This window comes from Camelus bactrianus, chromosome 33 (genome assembly GCF_048773025.1).
Source record: "Camelus bactrianus isolate YW-2024 breed Bactrian camel chromosome 33, ASM4877302v1, whole genome shotgun sequence".
Lineage (NCBI taxonomy): Eukaryota > Metazoa > Chordata > Mammalia > Artiodactyla > Camelidae > Camelus > Camelus bactrianus.
In genome coordinates this window covers 4,124,845-4,130,539 of record NC_133571.1, presented here as the reverse complement: position 1 = coordinate 4,130,539, position 5,695 = coordinate 4,124,845, and the positions used below count along the sequence as shown (strand labels likewise).

General features: G+C 35.6%; 1 pseudogene; it reads right to left on the bottom strand.

Moving 5' to 3' along the window:
- Window positions 1-249: 249 nt before the first annotated feature.
- Window positions 250-1,628, bottom strand: LOC105061932 (olfactory receptor 6C2-like; annotated as a pseudogene).
- Between the last annotated feature and the right edge of the window lie 4,067 nt (window positions 1,629-5,695).

The window sequence follows — 5,695 nt, the reverse complement described above, 5'->3', positions numbered from 1 at the left end:
ATTTAATTAAATGGGGTTATATTTATTTATCAATAAGTGATAGTAAATATTCTTTCATTTTGTTCACTGAGACAGATCTCCTTTAAGAATTTGAGTAAAAACCAAAGGAGATAATTGAGTTGATTAAGGTGCAGTGTAAAGCAAATCTGAAGAGGAACAGAAAAATACAACTGAAATACAGATTATTAAAGACAGACAATTATAAGCTTCAATAGAAAGGTTAGTAGCCATTCTCCTTTTACTTTAACTTCATTTACTGACCGCTATTTTATTTGACTTCCTGAAGAGAGATGCAGTGCTTTTGATTGAGTCATTGATGACTTTCTTCACTTGCTTATTTCTCAGTGTATAAATAAATGGACTTAACATAGGCAAAATGGAAGACACGAGTAGTGAGACCACTTTATTAAAAGTCACTTCTTCCTTGGCTGTAGGATTTATATGGATGAACATATATGTACCACAGGTGATGGAAACCACAATCACGTGGGAAGAACAGGTGGAAGAGGCCTTTTTCCTTTGCTGGGCACATGGAAATCCTAAAATCGTCTTGATGTTTTAAGCATAGGATAGAATTACACACATAAGAGTAAAGTGAGGGTTGGCAAAGCACAGATGATAACAATTTGCTCGATGAACCATGTGTCTGAAGATGATATTTGAGGAGGGGGGAAAGCATCACAGAGAAGGTGATCAATTTGAGTCACAGAATTTCAGATTTAGCCCCAGGCTAAGTTGGGAGGTTATGACCAACTGTCCAGCCAACCAAGAGCAAAAAACAAGTCTCTGGCAAACTCTACCGTTCATGATGGTCACATAATGCAGGGTAATGCAGATGGACACACAGTGGTCTTAGGAAATGATGACCAAAAGAAAAAAAATCTGTTGCTGCCAAGAGGTCAGTAAAAAATACTTGGATGAAACAAGCTACTATATGGGATGCTATTATCACCTGTTGCTATGTTATGCAAATATTTGCGAATACAAGCTGATGTGAATGACATCTCTAATAAAATATTTTGTTAAAAAAAATAAAAAGGATATGAGTGTTGTAGGTGGGAATCTGGAAAAGTGTGTGTGATACACTCAGCATGTAGGTGAGAAATAGAAAGATAATAATCAGAACCTGCAGCTCAGGGTCATCTGTCAGTCCCAGCAGAACAAAAGTTGTTACTGTATTTTTTTTTTTTTATCATCGATGACTTCAGTCAAATATGCTCCGCTGCTCATTATGGTCATACAGTGTGACGGTTTGCAGATGGCCACATAGCGATCGTAGGACATCGGGGTCAGGAGAAAAAATTCTGTTGCCCCATAAAGGATGACAGAAAACAGTTGATGAGCACAAGCACAGTATGCAGTGTTCTGGTTTCCAGTAAACATGCTACAGAGGAGTCTGGGAATAGAGACTGCAGTGAATGAAATATCTAAGGAAGGGAAATTGTGGAGGAAAAAGTACATGGCAGACTTAAGTTGAAAAGTCACTAAGGTGGGGAGATGATTGTCAGATTGCCAGTTATGCTCAAGGTATAGGTGACAAGCAGAAGCATAAATACCAGAACTTGAAGTTGTGGGTCATGGGTCAATCCCAGCAAGATGGACCTATTTGGTCTTACAAGATTTCTCATCGTGGGTTCCTGACTTCAGCTCAATCTGTTTATAAAATTGAGATTAATATTGAAAAAAGTTGTACCAAAAATCATGTTATCAATGGATACTAGCAAAAAACTTTACTGAATGCAGTTCTCATAGATTTTCATCTTGGACTCAGCAGTGAATCGTGAACACATGGCTATCCTCAGCTCTAACTGATGTATATTCCATGGCCGGCTGAAGGAATGTTTTCTCAAAATTGTTTTTACTGTTCCGGAGACCTTATTTTATAGCTTTTCCCACTTTCTCAAATCCTATTTTCAGTTGATTTTCCATTGTGAATACACGTGCTTAATTCAATTTTAGCCCCAGAAGCAGAAGAGACCCTTGACGTAGGTGATTTCACTGGTAGTCTGATACCCTTTTTCTTCCAATCATTCTTTACTTCTCTCAAGTTGTAAAAAAAAAAAGCATTTCCACTAGTTTCACATCAAAGTTTCACAGCCTGTTCCACAGCATTCTTTTGTATTTCCTTAAAAAAAAAAAAGAGCTGGTTGAATAAGTACTGAATATTATTACGTTATTTGCCTTACATGGACTCTTGTCTGGAGACTTCTTCAATTGTTTGTGTTTCATTCTCTGTCTTATCTTATGAAAATCCTTTTTTGAAATGTGTATAACCAGATTCAAGAATGAGTTTGATTAATCAAATTTCAGACAATTCATTTAAAAGTCAAAACTGTTGCAGTCAGTAATGATGAATAGAAAACCTCATATGAACATATGATCCCTAACAGTAGAGTACTATTATGTTGCTAATTATAATATTTTATATAAAAGATTACACGTGCAACAACTTTTGTAATCAGGTCCACTAGGGAGAGCATTTACCTGCCATAAACCAAAATGATTTATTGGTACATCTCAGTGCAGAGGTATGTCTAGTTAGAGTCCCTTCAACTACTGTCTCCAGCAGGTAATACTGATAATATATTTCATTCAAGCAAAGGTCACTTTCTTCATGAAATCATTTGAACCATCTTTGTCTAGGGAAAGTGCCTCTTATGTACCCCTTGGAACATACTCTGCTTATACTATCTTTGCATTCAGCAGAAAGAAATGATTTTGTTGAGATTTAGGGACTATGATTTGTTCAGATTATATCATACACTAAGTGGAGTTCCAGACTTACTATCAAATACTCAAAGTTTTTACTCTTAAAAAACATGCAAATCTTATGTTTAACCTACTAATCTCAAACACTCGTTTAGCTTTCTCATTCGCTGTAATTGGCATTCCCTTTTAAAACATTTTTAGCAGAGGTGTCCCATATCTTTGAACATGGGAGCTATTGATGTAGTTACTTTTGCTTTTGGTGAAGGAGTTATTGCTAATCCTTCTGGAATTTCACTATGCAGTGACTTTTTTTTTTTTTTTTGCTGAAAGTTTCTACTGATGACCAAAGTTATAACTGACTTCTTTCTAATTTGCTATTCAGAGTTTTGGTTTTTTTTGATGTTACTTATATCTTCTCAACACACCTCACTGAGATATAAAAACCATAATATAGGATTTGTAATTCTGTGTTTCTGTTACTAGTTGGTTCCTAATTGGACCTAAATCACTTACCCTTGAAGCTATTCACATATTTCCAATCTGCAATCAATATCTCAAGGACGGTCATTTTTTTTTTCCCCTACATTGCTTAATGGAAAGGCGTTTCTTGAAGATCTTATGAATAGTTTCAGTTGGTTCTCTTATTTTCTTCCTACTGCGGTGAAGGCAGGAGTCAGCCCCCACTTTGTGCTCAGGTTCCACGGTTCCACACCTAATGTTCATAATACCACGTTAAAGAGATGGAACTAAGTTGATTCCTGAGGTGGTACTTTAAGGCCACGAAGGGGCAAGTGTGATAGATCACACGCAGTTACGGGTATGAAATGTAGCTGCTGCCTGGTTACCTCCTCTGCTTTCACCTCTTCTCAGCTCACACTGCTCCCTCTGCTGGCACACTGTTTGCAGAACAGTGTTCTTTCTTGCAAAAATACTTTGTCTCTGAGTCAGTTTTATTCCACTTGTTTGATCATTATCTTGCCTGGATGCAAAAAGACCAAGTTCAACAAACTAATTTATAGTAAAGTGTAGGGGGGCATGATTTCTATCTTTCTTGCAGAGATGACTTTTATTGTGAAATTTACAAGTGGGTAAGGTAAGAAACTATGGGAACATGAACAAATATGCCATCATATTCAGGAAAGTGAATCTATCTGTAATGTATGTGTCTGGGTACATATATTTTTTCAGGTGTGAATGAGATACTAAGAAAGGTTGCTTCTGGGCGTTCAAAAAAGCATGCTCTATTGAGATAATTTTACTAATGAATAATAAGCAGGCTGACACAATTTTAATTATTTATTTCATTCCTTAAAATTACTTGCTTTAATTTCTTAAAAAGATCTTTTCGTAAGATATCAAAACATCTTATTTTCTCAGAGGCAGGTAGCATCTTATCTTTGTAAGTAGAAGATAAGTGACCAATATGAAGATACTTACTCTTCGATTGTCATAGCTTCAGTCATTTCACCCCCAAATTCTCTAGGGTAACAAAAGCTGACCAGGAACGTGTCAGTGGAAATGGGTAGGTGCACTGCCAATCACTCATTTTTATGAACACACACACTCACAGGAAGAGTTTGTGAGTTTTCTGTCTCTAAAATATTTGGGGTTTTTTCTTAAAAAGATCTTGATCTCACTTTAAATTTCACAATATTCTCTTATCCTCTCTTTAAGTAGAAAGGCTAGAGTGTGCAGGTCCTCTCTCTGATGTTGAGAGAACTTGATGATAGGATTCCTTTGAAATGCTGTCATTTTTTTAATGTACCATAACTAAGGGGATAAACACTTATGTCCTTGGTGACTGGTTCAAGATTCATCAAGGAAACTAATGTGTAAAATTAACTTTGGGGAAAGAAATGCTCCGGAAAGAAACAGTTGTGACAGTGTTTTCAGAGACAGAAATAAACGGAAACTTCATTGTAGACCCTTTTGAATTATATAGAACAATTTTCCTTATGTATTAGTTTTTATGAATAGTTCATTTAAATTATAAAAATAAATGAAATAATTAAAGGAAAATATGTGTAAAATCACACATAGTAAAGAGATGGCTATTGTTAATATTGATACAGGCATAGCCAGACCTACTAATTTTGTATATCCCTGGGCACATTTATTAAGTACATTTAAAATAGAAGAGCATTTTATAAAATTGAACGATGAAGTGCTAATCTGTAGATTTAAAAAAAAAAAAGGAAACTAAGGGTCACTTCATTAATTTATATAAGCTTTCGCATAAAAAATTCCTGTATATAGTGTTCATTTTATGAATGCTTTGTTACTTTTTAAAGCAATCTCTGGTTTTGAATACATTTTTACAGTTCATTAAAATTACTGCAAATTGTTCCATTGTATGGGCTTATAATCTATGTTACTAATTGCTCTAAGTTTATTCCTGATTTTTGACAATTATCAAATCTCTACCAAAAGAATAATTTAGAAAACATCACGAAAATTTATCATAAATTTTCCCAATGGCATTCACTAAGTGTGCAGCATTATTTATTTCATATTGCAAAGTGCTGTCCCAAAGGGAGCACCAAAACATGCCAGTCTCAAGCCCATTCACAGAGACTTGCCCCAGCCCCAGCCCCTAGACAGTATATGGGTACAACTCACTTCTGCCTCCCTCAATTCAACCTGGACCCATTTGCACCCATCCTTCTGTCCCCACAAGTCCCACGTGTGAGTAAAACTTCAGATTGTTTTTATGTGTGAAGTTTGGTCAGTCTGGATATCGGACCTAATACTGGGAGGGAATGCGTTTTGTAGTTAAATATCCGACAGCAGGAGGACAATTGTGCTAGCCTGTTACATTGACAGTCCCCAGTGTAATGGTTGGTAGAAGTTTATGTATTTGTTTCATGTATTATTTCCTTTTTGAAAATATATACATTTGAAACTACAATTTTCTTCCGAATGTGGAATTTTCGTGTAGTTCATTGTATTTTCCCTTTTTTTTTTTTTGACTCATAGGTTATGAAGA